General features: G+C 40.7%; 1 pseudogene; it reads left to right on the top strand.

Annotated features, from left to right (window-relative positions):
• Positions 1-1,296: 1,296 nt before the first annotated feature.
• LOC139247008 (Ig heavy chain C region-like) lies at positions 1,297-18,226 on the top strand (annotated as a pseudogene).
• The last annotated feature ends 603 nt before the right edge of the window (positions 18,227-18,829 follow it).

The raw sequence follows: 18,829 nt of genomic DNA, 5'->3' as shown, positions 1-18,829 counted from the left end.
TTTACATAGTATAACATCTCAAGAATGATTTTACGTAAATTGCATGCTCACAATATTACAAAACAGGATCGGAAAATAATGAATTGATCCACACGGTACCTAATGAAAACTATTTCCAAATAAAGACCATTCTAAATCTTTCAGTCGATTTATTCAGTACAGCATGAAATGCTGGAGAGAGGTTTAATGTCCTCACCCCACACTGTAATGAGATGAGTGGGATTCGGAAATTAACTAAAACAGGTTGAATTGCCTTGAATTATTCTCACAGAGAAGTGCCAGCTGCACTTCTTTAATATTCTCACAGAATTTTGCGCCTGGTCTAAACTAAAGTCTCCATTATTCGTGATTAGTAGCCGCGCAGTGTGTGGTGTAATTTGAAATGATTTGGATCCCTGAACAAGCCCTGTCATAGCCCGGCTACCAGTGGGTGGTGAAAGGCCCCAGATTGTGATCTGTTTCTGCTGGAGATGAAGCATTTATTCCTGTGATATTCTGCAACATATCACTATGTCCTGATACACCGTGTTCCTGTTACCCGTGTCTGTTACACATTCGGTCGCTATTAAAGTTAGCTGCAAGGCTTTGGATGTCGAGGTTTGCTGATCACATTATCGATTCTGATTCACCAGCTTCTCTCATAAAACGCTGGTCTGAAGCGGGCGGGCCCCACTTTCTTATGTGTCTTCGTCAACTCACTCCTTAATCATCAGACAAGCGGACTTATTTTACAGCTAAATTTACAAACGGCTGTCTTAGAGTCACAGACTCAGGGGCAGTTAGTGAAATGCAGTGAGAGACAATTTTATAATGTGAGGAATATGATCTCATCTCCAGAACAAAAGTGTAGCTTCAGCCAAGTACACTGTAAATAGAATCACATTACCCATCTACCACACTCGGTTACATAGAGTGATATCAATTCAGATTATAGGGGATACTTTATTGGTACAGTTGCATGGATAGATAGCGGGAGATGTAAAAGCACAAACTGGCAGTGTCTTTAGATCCTGATTAGGTAATTCATTCTCAAAGATTTACATCCCCTGTGAAAGAGTGAGGAATAAACGGATTTAATTTACAGTCCAGATGTGAGTCCATTCTGTTGGTGATGTGGAAGGAGTGACGTGGATCCAGAAAACGCTTCTATCAGGGAATCAATGGGTGGCGCCTTTCACCTCGCCCCCATCACCCGGGTATTTAGCTGCCGGCCACTGGGAGCGCAATACAACAGTCTGGGAGTGGGTTTGCTCAGTGAGTTCTTGCCGGAACCAGTCACCACACATTGCCATGAGGATGAGGTCGGCGATTGCTTTCGTTCTGTTGCTGGCTTTACTTTCCCGTGTGTAGATTTTATTGTCCAATTCTCTCATTGTTACTGTCTCAGTGAAAGTCTCTCTCTGGAATTTTACAGAGTCAGGAATCATTTCTCGAGGATTGATCCTCAGGGTATTTTGATTATTTTTACAGGTGTCCAGTCGGATGTGGTGTTGACTCAGCCCGAGGCAAAGACCAGGATTTCCTGAGGCTTCCTGAGACTGACCTGTAAACCAGCGGGTTCGATCTTAGCGGATATAACATGAACTGGGTCCGCCAGGTTCCCGCACAGGAGCTGGAGTGGCTGGTTTACTATTACACTCCATCGAACAAGAATAACGTCCCAGGGATTGATAGCCGATTTACTGTATCCAAAGACACTTCAAACAACATCTTCACGTTGGACATGAAGAACATGAGGAGCGAAGACACCGCCATCTATTACTGTGCAAGGAAGGACTACGGGAGTGGGTCACGGTGAAATACAGAGCGAGCTCTCCATACAAAAACCCCAGACAGGGAGTTTGCTCAAACCTGCGACCATTACCACGCCAGGAGCGTCGAAGGAACTGAGGCTTAAATAAAAATAATTAGAAATAAGTTATATATATATATATATATTTAAATGTGTAACAGTTTTCTTCTTTATTACTATTGATTGCCATGTTGAAAATGCACAGATGCTTCAGAAGTATTCCAATCATTTTTGTAAATATAATGAACGGTAAAAAATGAAATATCTCGCTGATTCACTCTTACGAGAGTCGGAATCGGGTTTTTAGAGCTGTGTGGAATTTAATCTCTGTATTTTACAGTTAACAGTCCGCCGGAGTATTTGACACAACGTGTCTCACTGTGTTACGCAATGGGCTACTGGGGACAAGGGACCATGGTGAAGGTGACTGCAGGTAAGGAGCATTCACTGATTCAGTAACACTTGTATTTGTGTCTTTATTTTATATTTTTGTTTATTTTAATAATTACTTTGTTCACTGAAACTTGGGTTCGGTGGATTTTGTTTTGAGATTTTTTGCAATGTTCAATGTGATTCTGCTGCAAAGTGATTACAGAATTCAACTGTTTCTCCACAGAAAATGTTGTTGATGTGATTTGGTATTTATTTGCTGACGAGACTGTGTGTCTAGGTTACTTTAAATACTTAATGATTATTACACTGTTTGACGTTTCTGCAATGTTTAATCTTGGTGACCCATGATTGCTGCAGTTTTTCTGATCGAATGCAAACATTGTGTTTGAATGTGTTTAAAAGAACATTGTAGGCACAAAGCAGAAAGCTTAGTGATCAGTAAATACCCTTAAGGAATTTTAAGTTTTATCATGAAAATTACATTGTCATCTCCTGACCGAATGTTCCCGAATGATCAGATTCAATACGTGAGCTGTAATTAAGAACTGAAAAATTAACATATTTCCAGCTGGAACACATTTAAATTAACATTATTATAACGTAGTAATATCACCAATTATTATTTAAATATGCTATACTATCAAAATTAATGTATTTAACATGATCCATCTAATCACAATTCTCTGTCAGTATTTTATATTTCTGTTGAATTCAATCATTAGTTATTTCAGTGTGAGGCGGGTTCGGTGATTGTGTAATGAGATTTTTTTGCAATGATATATTTGATTCTGCTGAAAGGGTTTATAGAATTACGGATCTGCTCCATGAAAGGTTCTGTCGAGGGATTCCGCCCCTCAGCGACGTGATTTAGTGTTGATCTTCTGAGGAGAGTTCGTGCCTGTGTTACTCAGAATACTTAGAATTTGTGAAGCTGTTTGGCGTTTCTACAATGTTTAATATCGGTGACAGCGGGTAGCAGCAGGTTTCTGATCGAATCCAAACACGATATGTATTTTGAAACTGTTTGAAAACAGTAGGTAGGCAAAGAACAGGACGGGTTTAGACATCAGAAATCATTGAAAGGTATTTTAAAATCACAATTATTGAAGTGATAATTATATATTCAACTATTAATCTATGTTGACGATGCTGGTATTTTAATATGTGAAATGTAACTAGTTGCCATCTACATAATTAACTTATTCAGGTTGTAGTTGAATTAAATTACTATTAACCAACCGATTATAATGCAATAATATCTCCGAATGTTATTAAAATATGCTATAAGTCCAATGTTCATTTACTTAATATTATTCACCTTCAAAAATCCTGCTCTACACTGGGCACCATTAAGGGAAGCAGAAACATTTAGAGGCTGGATACAGTTGTTAATTATGCCTGCAATTATTTCATTAACAACATACTGATTCCACCGCTGTGTTCAGTTTGAGTCGGGAGTTCAATTACTTGCTACCTCCTGTTTACACAGATGAATGACTGAGTGCAATTAATTATAACTTGAAGCCGTGTTGCAAATTGCATTTTGTCAATTTAATATATCTGCCGGGGTGTGACATTCTCACTGTGTAGCCGAAATTTGTTATTGAATCAATATTGTGTGTTGTTTGATAAAATTATCACTAAGTTAATCTCGAACACTTTGCAAGAACAAAAGCTGAGAGAGAGGCATCGCTGGCAGTCAAATAATTGTTCATGTAATTATATTGAAATTCAAGGCAGGTTCCGACTGCGTATGGCTGGAGAAAGCAAATAATCCATTGAAATTCAAGCAGATTAATTTACTTACAAAAGGTTCATCTGATTTCGAATTTGATACAAAATCCTATCTCCCAAAACGCTGCTGTATGCGGAATAGAACGGTAGACAAAGCACAAATCATATCTGAGTGCTATGTTTAATTCTTATTAATATTAAATTGATGAACAAAGTCTCTCCTCCATTTGCTCATTCAGTTTCAGTGCCCCAGATGGTCTGAATGAATTGTTATCCTCTAGTTTTACACTGACCATTCTTGAAACTATTTTCAAGAAGTAGCAGAATATATTTAATCATTAACTTACGGGCATTTTGTGAATAACTGGAGTGTTCACCCATGAACTCATTGAATGGCCTACTCCTGCAGCTATTTTCTATGTTTCTATGAACTTTAAAAGATTGTCTGTGTTATTAAGTAGCGGAGGCTCTGCTACTGACTGCAAACTGCAAGGATATATTTTAATTAATAAAAACTTTTTTGGGGATTAAGGTTGAGGAGAATATTTCAGCTCGAGATTCCAGCATTAGTAAACAAGCGGTTTACAGCCCATCGGAGTTGTGACCCCGGCTGGACAGAGAACTATTTAAATTAGTCCACACCCAAATCCATCATGTGAAATATTCTCTGCGAATAGACGCAGATTATGCGATATTAGAAATATGCAGAGTTTAAAAAGGTGTCGGTCGAGAGCGGGACAATAGTAGAAATGCGTGATTATTGTCAATTATTCAAATTTGATTCCATTTAAGTAAAAATAAAGTATATTTATGAGTAGTTATGTATTAATATGCTGCTTAATATTGTAATATTGATTAATTGTTATGGTAAGTTAAGTAAACCATAATATATCACAAGTTATCAGGCAGAAAAGGTTTTAAAATTATTAATAATTACTTGTATGTGTATGGCTGAAATTCAAGCACATTAATTTAATTTCAAAAGTTCCAGGTAGGTATGCTTCTGAGGAGGAAGGGCCAGACTGGCACTCAGATTATTTTCAATATTCAGCTAACATGAACATTAAATTAGAATGTAACATAAGTGCTAATTCATTAAAACGTAAGCGAGCCCTTACAATTGTTTTGCATACTGGTCAGTATTACAATTATTGCAACATTTCAAGGGTTGGAGATAATGTTTAATTCATTCATAAATTAATTTAGAAAACAATGCATTGATAACTCGGCTGTGCTGAGTTCGACAAGGTGTCGCTGCAGATTTTAGTGAATTAATTTCCTGTTTTGCCGCGATGATATTACAGGTTATATTTACTGATGAAAACATATAAAATCAGTGGGTGATTAGGTATCACTGTATATGTCTCCTGGATTGCGACATTCTTACTCTGTCACCGAGTCCCGTGTGACGGGCAGAAAATTCCCGTGGAATGTGAATTATTTCCAGATACTTGCTTTCAGGGAAGTTAATCTTTGCACGGTTTACAAGATAGTTGACAGAGATGGGGAAATGGCTGGATGTTGAAGAGTCTCTCAAATTAATATCACATTAATTTCAAAGAATCTGCAGCGTTGAGTTGGTTGGAAATTGACAAGAAATAAACTAGAAATCAAACAACTTCATTGAAATTAACAGATTGAACTGGTCTCTCTCTGCCTGGAGCACCCTTGTTGCACCGTTTGTGTCTGTTCTGTTTCTGTGCGCATGCTCACTGTGTGAGAATCAGGAGTCCTCCTGACGGGTTGTAAACCTTCGGGGTAGTGATCCTGTATTGCGGGGAGTGTCACTTAATTCAGTTATTTAAGAAACTGGTAAATGTGAGAAACGTGAAAGATTGACTTTAAGGTTGAGGAGTCGCCGTAGAAATGAGATCAGTAACCCAGATTGTGACAGTCAGAAGGAGCAGTTCCGAAACACTACGGTGAGACAGTCGAAGGAGCTTTAATCAGTTTCTAACCCGGTTGTACCTGCCCTGACAGTGTTTGATAGGAAGCTTTACTCTGCAACTAACCCGTGCGTTATCTTATCTGGCAGTGCTTGATGGGACATTGCAGAGATAGCTTTAATCAGTATTTAAACTTTTCTTTACAAGGACGTGGAACTTAATTGCGTCCTTCAATATAGAATTATCTTCTATTTAATCAGAGCTTTGGAGGGGTGGTGCGCTTTAATGGGAGAGTGTATTGGAAGCTTTTCTTTGTACTCGTCATAATTGTGCTTAATTAATCGGTCAATTTGATAACACATTTTATGGGGAGACATTTCGTAGCACATCTCTGCAGTACTTGAGCTGGGAATGTTTGACGGGATAGTATAGATAACATATTACTCTGTGTGCAACACTTGCTATACCTGTCCTGACCACACGGCAGCATAGCGGGAGCTTTGCTCTCTTATCCGTGCTGTATCTGACCTGAGAGTGCTTGGTCAGGCAGTGTTCTAGTCACCGTTATCTGCGACTAACAGATAGCAGATAAACTGCTCGTGCCAGATATATACAATAATTCGTCCCATTGCCCAGATTAAAAAGCGCACTTTCTTTGATGTTTATATTCTTTCTGAAAAAATGCCCAATTTTTAATGAGTTATTAATGTTTGAACATTTTGAGCATCAGATTACTAATGAACATGATTGGCCTGATCCTCAGCTCACTTTCAGAACAAACAGTTTGAGGAAGTGAATAACGCTCCAGAAAGCAGCGCCTGTTCTGATCTGATGGGAGGTTACAAGTTATTTCCACAATTAAAATAGAGAATATCGAGACTCCCACTTCAAATAACCGTCATGGGGACCTCATGTTTAGAAACATTATGTTGTCCAATTCTTCCTGAGAAGGTTAAAGGCAGGGACAAACTGTGACGAGATGCAGCTAATAGCCTGGGTCACAACACAAGGCACACAGTCACTGGGCTGCAATTCTGTGAAACATTTAAAGAGAGAGAGTCAACCTGCAATACGTCATCATTCGCAATGAATTTAAGCCTTTCTAACAGCATGCGATTGACTAATTTGCGTCAGATTCATAAGATCCCTTTATTTTAAATATCCTCTTTCATTATAACGAACAATAAAAAAAGATCTGGTAGAGGTATCGAAAATATGAAGTGTTTCCTTCCATGAAATCTAGAAGAACTATTCCCACTGACTCGTGTAGACTGATAGCATCTCACAGCATTGAAAGAGGCCATTCAGGCATTGTGCCTGTGCCGGCTCTGAAAGAGCTGTCCAATTTAGTCCAACTCCCCAGAGTTAACATTATAAACGTGCAAATGAGTCCTCCTGACGTACAGGAGATACTGCCTGGAGCATTCCTGAAATTACCAACCCTCTGTGTGAAAAAAATCACCTGAATTTTACCTTCTGATCTTTTCACAATTATTTTAAAACTGCGACATTTGGTTACCCACCTATTTTCCAGCGGAACAATTTCTCCCGAGTTAGTATATCAAAACCTGACATAATGTTGAATATCTCTCTTAGGTCTCCTCTTAACCTCTGCACTAAGGAGAATATCCCAGCTTCTCCAATCTTTCGACATAACTGAAGACCCCATCCCTGGCATCATCCAGCTAAAAGCCTTCCCTTTACACTCCCCAAGGGCTTGACATCCTTCCTACATTGTGGTTACAAAATTGTACGCAATAGTCCAGCTGAAGCCTAACACGTGATCTGTAAGTTTAGCATAACCACCTTGATTTTGTAGTGAATGCCCCATTTACAAAGTCAAGTATCCCATACGCTTTCCTAACAGCCTTACCAGTTTGCCCTGCCATCTTCAAAGATTTGTGAATATGTACATCCAGATCTCTCTATTCGTGCATCCCCTCAAAATAATACTATTTAGATTATACTGCCTCTCCAACTTCCACCCAATCTGCATCGCTTCTCAATGATTCGCATTTAATTGTAATTGCCCTGTCCCAGCCTATTTCACTGGTCCATCTGTCTCCTCATGGAGTCTGCTGCTATCATGCTCACTATTCTCTACGTTGCAAGGTTTTGCATTATTTTTGAACTTCGAAATTGTATTCCCTGTAACCAAGTCCATGTCATTGTTATACAACAAGAACAACAATGGGAATTGAAACGGGCCATTTAAGGAGTAACTTCAAATTAATCGGATTTTGGAATGGTATTTTATTCGGATTATTAATTGAGTGGCAGGAAGCAGGCTACTCAAGAGACATGCATATAATAGGATGGAATAGAGCTCAGATCACAGTGCGCTGAAAGACATCGCTCTCCCTCAAATGCTGTGAAAATAAGGAATAAATTCGACTCAATCGCGGTTCATTTACAACTTGCATCTTAGAAACTAGACTATGGAAATGCTACCTGTTGAATTATGTGGTAGGCAAGTTTGGAGGGTTTTTTGCTAACGTCCGAAGCAGGAATTCCGATGTTACTTTGAAGTGCAGTCACTGTTGTTTTGTACTGATAAACCGCAGGCAACGTGCACAGAGCAAATTTCCCCAAACTGCAATTAAATAAAGGACATGAAATGGTGCTGATTGAGAAATAAATGCAGGCCGAAATAACAGGAACATTTCTCTGTTTTGCTATTGTATGATCCAATGAAGGCGTCTTTATTGACGAGTTGTGCAAAGGTTCTTGTGTAATGTGATAGAGCTCGGTGATAGAGAGGTGCGTTCCTGACCAGCGCATTGACAAGTGCTTACGATAGAACTGACAGAAGCTCAAATGCCTGTGTAGTCTTTGATGGAGAAATGGTGGAATTAGTTTATTCTGCAGTCAAATTTCGATTTGTTTATTTCTTTTATAAGCACGGATTACAGAGTCTAACTTGTTCAATGGGCCATTCCTTCCCAGTAACACGGTCTCCCCCCACCCTCTGCCCCCTGTTCGCCTCCTGTGAACAACCCAGCACCGATGGCTCCATCACGTAGGGCTGTTTGGTGATGGACTACTCCCCTGACATCATCAGACTTTTCTGGAAGGAAGATAAAGAGCCGATCACCACTGGATTGAAGATCTACCCGTCATTGATCAAAAAGAATTGAGCCTACACACTGAGCAGCCAGTTAACCATCACCGAGTCCGAGTTGGGGAGCAGCACAATTTGCTGCGAGGTTCGACGTGGTGGATCGGTGTGGAACATCACAATGTCAGGTTAATGATGTGAGATACAGGGCAAACTGTGATAAGGTGAGAAGTTATGTTCAACTTGTATAGAAACTTGGTTAGACAACAGTTAGAGTACTGTGCATAGTTCTGGTCTCCATATAATACTTAGAATACTGTGCACAGTTCTAGTTTCCTTATCACATTTAGAATATTGTTTACAATTCTGCTTTCCTTCTCATACTTAGAATACTGTGTGAAGTTCTGGTCTCCATATCATACTTAGAATAGTATGCACAGCTCTGGTCTCCCTATCACACTTAGAATACTGTGCATGGTTCTGGTCCCCATATCGCACTTAGAATATTATGCACAGTTCTGGTCTGCATATTACACTGAGTATACTGTGCACAATCTTGCTCTCTTCAAATGCCAGGTTAGTGTGAATCTGACAGCAAAGAACTTGTTAAAATATAAGGACACTTTGCATTTCTTAATCATTTATTTTACAAGCAATGCCAATAAAATGCCTTCTCGTAAACGTCCTGAACGGATCATCGTTCCTCCAATTGTTCTCCTCTTGCTAAGCTCCACTGAACAAATCATCAGCAGCAGATATGCAAGCGCCATGTGTTTAATCATCGAATTAAGGCCAAAGTCACTGACCGTGAATTGGCTGAAGAGTGAACAACTCCTGGATTCGGGCTTCACCACCTCTCCCGCCTTTGAGATGAACAGAAACGTTTTGACGGCCAGTCGGCTGACACTCCCCGACAGGGAATGGTTCACCGGCTCGGTCTACACCTGCCAGGTCACTCATGAATGGGGCACACAAAGCCGTAACTTCAGCAGATCTCAGGGTAAGAGGCACAATCCAGGGAGGTTCCAGACCATTCTGAGCGTTGATCTCAGTCAGGACTTTGATTGAAATTAGTAGAAAGCAGAGGAATATTCCTAATTTCCAATCATGCAGTTTGTGTATTCTTGCGATACAATGTTGCCTTTATACAGCGCCTTCAGCGACCACAGACTGAACCAAAGCGCTTGCCAGGCAATGAATTAAGTTGTGAAATGTGGTCACAGTTGTAATGTATAAAGTGCGGCAGTCATTTAGTGCACAGCAAGCTCCCACAAACAGCAGTGTGATAACGACTATTTTTTTTGTTTAGTGTTATTTCTTGAGGTATTAATATTCCCAGGACACCAGGGAGAACTCCTCTGCTTTTCATTGAAATAATTCCAGGGGAACTTTTACCTCCACCTGAGAGGCTAGACGGATTCTTGGTTTAACACATGATCCGAAATACGGCACCTCCGACAATGCACCACGCCCCCAGTACTGCACTGAGAGACTCAGCTTACATACTGTGATCAAATAACTGGAGTGAGACTTCAACCCACGATCTTCTGGTTCAGGATTCCTCATTGCTCAGGATTTATTATCCTCGCCAAAGAAGCTTTCCCCTTGCTCTGGTGTCAGGCAGTGAGTGAAGTGTCCTTAGTCTCAGGTATATCCTGACTTGGCTGATCATATACGGAATGGCAATAGGAGTCTGGAATCCTTTAATGCTAACTGTCCAGGAACCCACTGCAAGAATGGGCATCTACCCTATTCAGAGTACTGAGCCCAATTCTGGGCTCCGCACCTGAGGAAGGATATACGTGGAGGTGCTAAACTGCAGGTTTACCCGAATTATACCGGGGCTAACAATGTAAAATGATCAGGTGGTGAGTATAGAACGTCAAGAGATGATACAATTGACGTGTTTAAGTTGATAAATGGAATTGTATCGATTAGTTATAGAAACATTTATTTAGTTTGATGTGAGAGTCCACAACAAGTAGCAGAACCTTAACATTAGAGTTAGGCCGTGCAGAGGTGATGTCAGAAAGGATTTTCTCACAGGAAGAATAGTGCAAGTCGGGATTTCCCTCCCCAAAAGCTGCTGACACTTGCTTTCAATTGAAAAGTTGAAAACTGAAATTGATAGATTTTTGTTCGGCAAGGTTATCATGGGTTACATAACCAAGGCGTGAAGATGGTGTTGAGTGTTGATCAGCCATGATCTAACTAGATGGCGGGACAGAATGGATGGGCTGAATGGCCTTCTCCTATTCCTATGTTACTATTAATGCCCTGAGGTCATAGTGCTTTCTGAATCTCTCTCACCAGACATGATAAATGTTCAGTAATTACAGATATTAACAAACTACCTTACATCATTACAAATGATGCCCCACCACAAAAGATTCCTTGCAACTCCATTCTCCGGAACTTGCACTTCTTCTCTGACGGGGGGTGTGACTGGTTCGTGCACATTTTCATCGCAACAAAAATAGCAGCAAAAGACTAGAAACTTAACTTTGTTTCCTGTTGTCCTATAAATCCTGAAATTAATTTGACACTGGTTTTGAACAAGTATAATGCTAGTGTAGACCTCTTGAACTTGGGCTATTCGGGCTTCAGCCATTATAACCAGTGGAGATGCACTTGGGTGCAATAATCTATAGACGGGCGTAAAGGAGCAAAGGATTTCAGAAAGAGCGCTATTCAGTGCCTATCACAATTGCGTCCCAATGTATTCCCATTTTACGCCAGGTATTTGTTTCATAGCCCATTACAGGTGGCTCTGGCTCAAATACACAGGAAATATTACAGACCTCCCGGAATTGTTGCCAATTCATTGTCCTTCCATAACGACGGTGTTCAAGCAATAGCGAGAGGTTGATATCTCAAAAGTGAGAATTTCCCCTTGAAAGAGTTAAGGCTAATTATTGGTGTCCTGATTCTGAAGATGCGGCTTTTCCTGACTTTCATTCCTGTTTCGCAGTGGATGTCCCATGCAGCGATTAAAAATCACTCTTCGCCCACCGTAATTGGAACAGGTTTTACTGGAGGCGACGGTGACCTTAACGTGTGTCGTGTCTGACGCTCCTTATGGGCTCACCGTGACCTGGACCCGAAAAAACGAGACTTTGAAATCAGAGATTGCCGTCCAACCCAGAGAGGATCCCAACAGTGTGATCAGCAACTTAAACATCTCGACAAAAGACTGGCTGAGTGGGGATAAGTTCTACTGCGTGGTGAGCCATCAGGATATGCCGATTCCTCTCAGAGATTCCAGCCACAAGGAAAAGGGTGAGCGGGGAGATTGTTGCAATAAGTGAGAAACTGCGACAATTTCGATGCGTGTGCAAGGGCCAATTGATTATATAAAGTGTTTAATGGTTACTCTGATCATTCAGGTTGGTAATTCCACCAACTCAGCACTCTGGGACCTGAGATTATGTATTTTAGGGGAAACTGGATAAGTCCATGAGCGAGAAAGAAATAGAAGGGTATATTATTAGGTTTAGATGAAGTGGGCTCGGAGGAGGCTTGTGTGGATCACAACCACCGGCATAGACCAGTTGGCCAAATCTCCTCGTTCTGTGCATTAAATTCTATGTCATTTTCCAGTCCAACGCTTCAAGATTTCAGAGAGAAAGATCACGTTCCCTCTGATAAGGGATGGAAAACCAGAGAGGCAACAGAGGGGAAAAGGTAAAACGTTAAAATGCAATGCAGTGTCCATTTCTCTCACATCTAACCATCGGAAAATGGCTGAATTTAAATGAGGAAGGCGAGTTGTGGGCGTTGGTCTCACAGGCCACCAGTGAAAGCGGGAGGATTGGAAGCCGAGTGAGGAGGTCGCGGATCGCGGGCGATGGGTTAGGCAGGGACCCTGGATCCAGGAGGTCGGTGTAAGGGCAATTACCAGCTGGGCGCAGCAATCCCCGCCTTGCTGTAACTGCTGAGATTTACACAGTTTGTCAAGCCGGACCAGCGACAGTTAAACACCAAATGGTGGTTAAAATAGAGGATTCCAATCTCATTTAAATATATTACTCAAATGTAATATTACAACTGGAAGTAGGCGAGTTGAGGTCGGGATTCTGATTTTTACCAATTTAACAACCTCCACGCCCACAACCCGCCCGCTGTATTGGGTTGAAATTCCCCCATTGTCTCTGGAACTATCCAGTTCATTGGCCTTTGTTGTAACTGTCCTACAGCGAAAGATCCGCGGGAACCGGCCATGTCTGTCCTCCTGCCCTCAGCAGAAGAAGTCTCTGCTCAGAGGTTGGTCAGCCTCACCTGCTTAGTGAGAGGTTTCTCCCCCCGAGAGATCTTCGTCAAAAGGACCGTCAATGATAAACTGGTGGATTACGGCAACTACAAGAACACCGAGGTGATGGCGGAGAACGGCAGCAGCTCCTTCTTCATGTACAGCCTGCTATCCATTGCAGCCAAGGAATGGGCCAGCGGCGACTCTCACTCCTGTGTGGTGGGACATGAAGTGATCCCATTGATAATCACCAACAGAACCGTCAATAAATCCAGTGGTAAAGCATTTCCCTTGTTCTGATGGACAACGTCATAAGAACATAAGAACATAAGAATTAGGAACAGGAGAAGGCCATCTAGCCTCTCGAGCCTGCTCCGCCATTCAACAAGATCAGGGCTGATCTGGGCTTGGACTCAGCTCCACTTACCCGCCCGCTCCCCATAACCCTTAATTCCCTTATTGGTTAAAAATCTATCTATCTGTGAATTGAATACATTCAATGAGCTATCCTCAATTCCTCCCCTTTGCAGAGAATTCCACAGATTCACAACTTTGTTGGAGAAGAAATTCCTTCTCAACTCAGTTTTAAATTGGCTCACTCGTATTTTGAGTCTCTGCCCCCTAGTTCTAGTCTCCCCGACCAGTGGAAACAACCCCACTGCCTCTATCTTGTGTATGCCTGTCATTGTTTGAAATGTTTCTATCGATCACCCCTCATCCTTCTGAACTCCAACGAGTAAAGACCCACTCTACTCAATCTATCATCATAAGGTAACCCCCTCATCTCCTGAATCAGCCTCGTGAATCAACTCTGTACCCCCTCCAAAGCTAGTATATCCTTCCTTAAGTAAGGTGGCCAAAACTGCACGCAGTACTCCAGGTGCGGCCTCACCAACACCCTATACAGTTGCAGAAGGACCTCCCTGCTTTTGTACTCCATCCCTCTGGCAATCAAGGCCAACATTCCATTCGCCTTCCTGATTACCTGCTGCAGCTGCAAACTAACATCTTGGGATTCATGGACAAGGACCCCCAGATCCCTCTGCATCGCAGCATGTTATAATTTCTCCCCATTCAAATAATATTCCCTTTGCGTGTTTTTTTTCTTCAAGGTGGATGACCTCACACTTTCCGACATTGTATTCCATCTGGCAAGCCTTAGCCCATTCGCTTAACCTATCTAAATCTCTTTGCATCCTTTCTGTGTCCTCTGCACAACCCGCTTTCCCACTAATCTTTGTGTCATCTGCAAATTTTGTTACACTACACTCTGTCCCCTCTTCCAGGTCATCTATGTATATTGTAAACAGTTGTAGTCCCAGCATCGATCCCTGTGGCACACCACTAACCACCGATTTCCAACCCGAAAAGGACCCATTCATCGCGACTCTCTGTTTTCTGTTAGCTAGCCAATTCTCTATCCATGCTAATACATTTCCTCTGACTCCGTGTCCCTTTATCTTCTGCAGTAACTTTTTGTGTGGGACCTTATCGAATGCCTTTTGAAAATCTAAATACACCACATCCATCGGTTCACCTCTATCCACCATGCTCGTTAACTCCTCAAAGAATTCCAGTAAATTAGTTAAACATGATTACCCCTTCATGAATCAATGCTGCGTCTGCTTGATTGCACTATTCCAATCTAGATGTCCCGCTATTTCTTCCTTAATGATAGTTTCAAGCATTTTCCCCACTACAGATGTTAAACTAACCGGCCTATAGTTACCTGCCTTTTGTCTGCCCTCTTTTTTTACACAGAAGTGTTACATTAGCTTCTTTCCAATCCGCCGGTACCTCCCCAGAGTCCAGAGAGTTTTGGTGGATTATAACGAATGCATCTGCTATAACTTCCGCCATCGATTTTAATACCCTGGGATGCATTTCATCATGACCTGGGGACTTGTCTACCTTGAGTCCCATTAGCCTGTCCAGCACTACCCCCCTAGTGATAGTGATTGTCTCAAGGTCCTCCCTTCCCACATTCCTTTGACCAGCAATTTCTGGCATGGTTTTTGTGTCTTCCACTGTGGAGACCGAAGCAAAATAATTGTTTAAGCTCTCAGCCATTTCCACATTTCCCATTATTAAAACTCCCTTCTCATCTTCTAAGGGACCAACATTTACTTTAGTCACTCTTTTCCGTTTTACATATCTGTAAAAGCTTTTACTATCCGTTTTCATGTTTTGCGCAAGTTTATCTTTGTAATCGATCTTGCCTTTCTTTATTGCTTTCTTCGACATTCTTGTCAATGAGAATGTCTCGATTGCATTTCAGTACTTGAATAAAAAACAATAAAGGGCTTTTCTTCCAACCGTGAGTTAAACACACAGCCTTTACAATTAATTATGTTTCCTATTTTGGCCAATGTGAGGGCTGTTTATCTGAAATAGGGTGTTTGCGGATCTCGTTCCCAAGGCTTGTACAGCCAGCGCTCCCAGCTCAGATACAGCATGAGTTAGAAACTGGGTGGAGTTCTCTCATTACAGGATTCCTGAAGGTAACCTCAGCTGAGAGGGAGTAAAGGGTAATTTTAACTCACTGTACCTCTCACACGCACCAGCGAGAGGAGAAAGGGAAACGTGTAATTCATGTAACCTCCACTGCCCCTCCCGCAGGGAGATGGGAAGTGAACCACTCTCTTTGAAATGCAGTAAGTTGCCATCGTACGTTCTAACCCATGATCTAAAGATTTTAAACTTTCCATATGAGTATTATATTCTGAAATAGCTATTTATTCCACGTAATATTTTTAAATAGGGTTGGGGGTGCAACAGTCCCTGTTAATTGTAAACTAACATGTTGAATTCTAATGGGCCATGTCTAAACTGGTGAATGAATCCTCTGCGGGTTTCTCACAGTTGTGTCCCTGATGTTGCTGAAGCCCATCGGTTGAATTGTTGCATTCGTTCGGCTGATGTCACATTGCGCCTCACACAGAACACATTTACACAGAGCGGAGGAGAATACATGTGAAAGTGAGTTTGTGTGTGTTCACATGTGAGTGTTTTGATGATTTTGTATAAGTTTGTGTTTTTGTGTAAGTGCACAATTACACATAAACACACATAGACTTACATATAAAGACATACTAACAACCTGACACGTAATATTATACATAACTAGAATATAATGAAAACCATCATTGTCAAATCCAGTTATTGGTACTCTCTGAAACTTTGAACAATAGCAATAATAAACGTCAATCGAAACGTACACTTGCACAACTGAAACTTATACACACTTACAAAAACATAGACACACATATCAATCCAGACACACACTAACACAAAACACACTTACATACATTTACACACATATCAACACATACATCAATCCACACACACATTAATACAAAACACACTTATACATACTTACACACATATAAACACACACATCTATCCACGCACACACTTGCACAAAGCAAACTTACACACACATAAACACACACATCAATCCACACACACACTTACACAAAACACACAAACAGACTTACACACAGATAAATATACACGTCAATCCACACACAGACTTGCACAAAACACATACACACTCGTAAACAAACGCATCAATCCAAATACAGATATACACAAAACACACACACGCTTACATGCAAACACACTATTGCACTTATACACACGCATCAATCAAAACACACACTTACACGAAACATACACACACATACACACACAGACTTACATCTAAACATGAACAACATTGAGACATAACCATACACTTGCAGGAAAACACACACCTCAACACACTTACACAAACATGAACATGCATATAAATCCAAACGCAAACTAACACAAAACATACACACACACTTACATGTAAACACAATGTTACACGAAAACTCAAACACACTTACACCTCAACATAAACAAACATTTCGACATAACCATACTTATACATGTCCACACATGAACAAAGCATCACGTTAAATTGAGTCATTATTATTTTATCCATTTTTGTAACTGCTGATAAAGCTTCATTTAGAAATAGAAAGATCAAGGCCAAAATTATTAATCAATAACATAAAGGTATACATTGCGTACCAGTTCTTGTCATATCTTTGTAAAGCCAAGCTCAGTAATGAATTCTGTGTGACCATGGTCTGTATAATTGTTCTCAGAGAAGTGATTCGTGCCACAGAGAGGGAGGGAGATAGAGATAACATAGAAAGTCAAAGGCAATAGATAATATGATCTATTGTAAGGCTACAACAGCTGTAAATTTTCACAGCTTTTGAATGGGAGAAAAATGGTATAAGGTAACAGCTCTTCTACTCAGAAGGCAGTGCAAATCAAGCGAACAGGAGATAAGGAGTCGGCACCACGGTCAGCTCGAGAGGACGTTATCGAGAATTAGGCTGCGACTATAATTTGTTTAGTGTTACTTTTTGTAACAGAATGTAATTTACTTGATAAAACACTGTTTTTACTCACTATACCTCTATTAAAAGCATTTGGTATGATCTGAACAAGAGTCTCCCAGTTTGAATTAAATATATACCCTGAAAATAGTTGAATTGCTATAGTTAGCAAAGCGGCAAAAAGCTGCTCATTGGATAAAAACTACATCTGGCGACCACGAAGGAACAAAACAAAGAGATATTGAACAAAATGCAATATACTCAATAATCAAGTTAATTGGGAACTCTTGTAATTTTTTCTGTCTATTTGAAAACAAGTTGTTGTGTATCACCAGCAGATGCAAGGCAGATCGTTTGATCACCGATCAAATCTTGTGTAAGGTTGATTTACGTCAACTGCTAGTGACTGTTATCTTCATTAAGGAAGCTTGCTTAAAAATAATTAATTTTCAGATGCCGGAGGAGTGTCTCTTGGAAGAGTATCAGAAAAAGATAGAAAAAAGATGGGACGAAACGCAAGTGCAGACACAGTTGCTAGATTGCCTCGGGAAGAATCCGAATGCATCCCTTAAGGATGTGGTCACTTTTATTTATGAACACATTAAAGCTAAGAAATGGAAGCTCGGTAAGACGATGCGTCTAGTCACCTGTGCAGCTTCGTACTTCCGAGGACGTCAATCAAAGGTCAAGAAAGAATTAGAGGATAAAATATCAGAACTGAAAAAAAAAATCGGCTAAGAATGAAGAATTGCAGAAAATAGATTCAGACATTAAACAGAAAATTGTGAATTTGCAGAGTCAATTTGCCTCAGCTACTGCAGTAATCCAACAGCAGAGTATCAATGCAATTCACGTCGGGGCTGCAGTGCAAACAATTCGGAAATCTTGAGGTGTAAAACGAAGATCTAAGCAGAGAGAATAAACGTCTCACCAAACAATGAGAGGACTCATGGGGAGCAATGATGGAGGATTTGCATCGACCCCTTCAATGGATAAATTGTAAGGTTGCAAATAGGAGCTCAGAATTATGATGAAGGTCTTGAACTTATAATTGCTATGTAGGTAACACTTGCTTATGTAGGTACAGCGCAAATGTATAACACATTGAACTGAATCCGTAACCTCTGTAATACTTAAACAGCCGGTCAGCAGTTTTTTTAAGTCCCTGAGGAAGAGATAAATAAGCAAGTACAGCCACTCTAACCGTCGGATAGACTGGGGTAGAGGGCAAAATGGAACAAAACAATGATGAGAGATGGACTGTTGCATTTACCACTCAGAGCCCGTCGGATAAGTGTCGACAAATCAATGTAACTTTGCTGATATCAATAGACCTATCGA

Source organism: Pristiophorus japonicus, unplaced genomic scaffold (genome assembly GCF_044704955.1).
Source record: "Pristiophorus japonicus isolate sPriJap1 unplaced genomic scaffold, sPriJap1.hap1 HAP1_SCAFFOLD_251, whole genome shotgun sequence".
Classification (NCBI taxonomy): Eukaryota; Metazoa; Chordata; class Chondrichthyes; family Pristiophoridae; genus Pristiophorus; species Pristiophorus japonicus.
The sequence above is the reverse complement of the archived record's forward strand: the minus strand, read 5'-3'. Positions and strand labels throughout refer to the sequence as shown.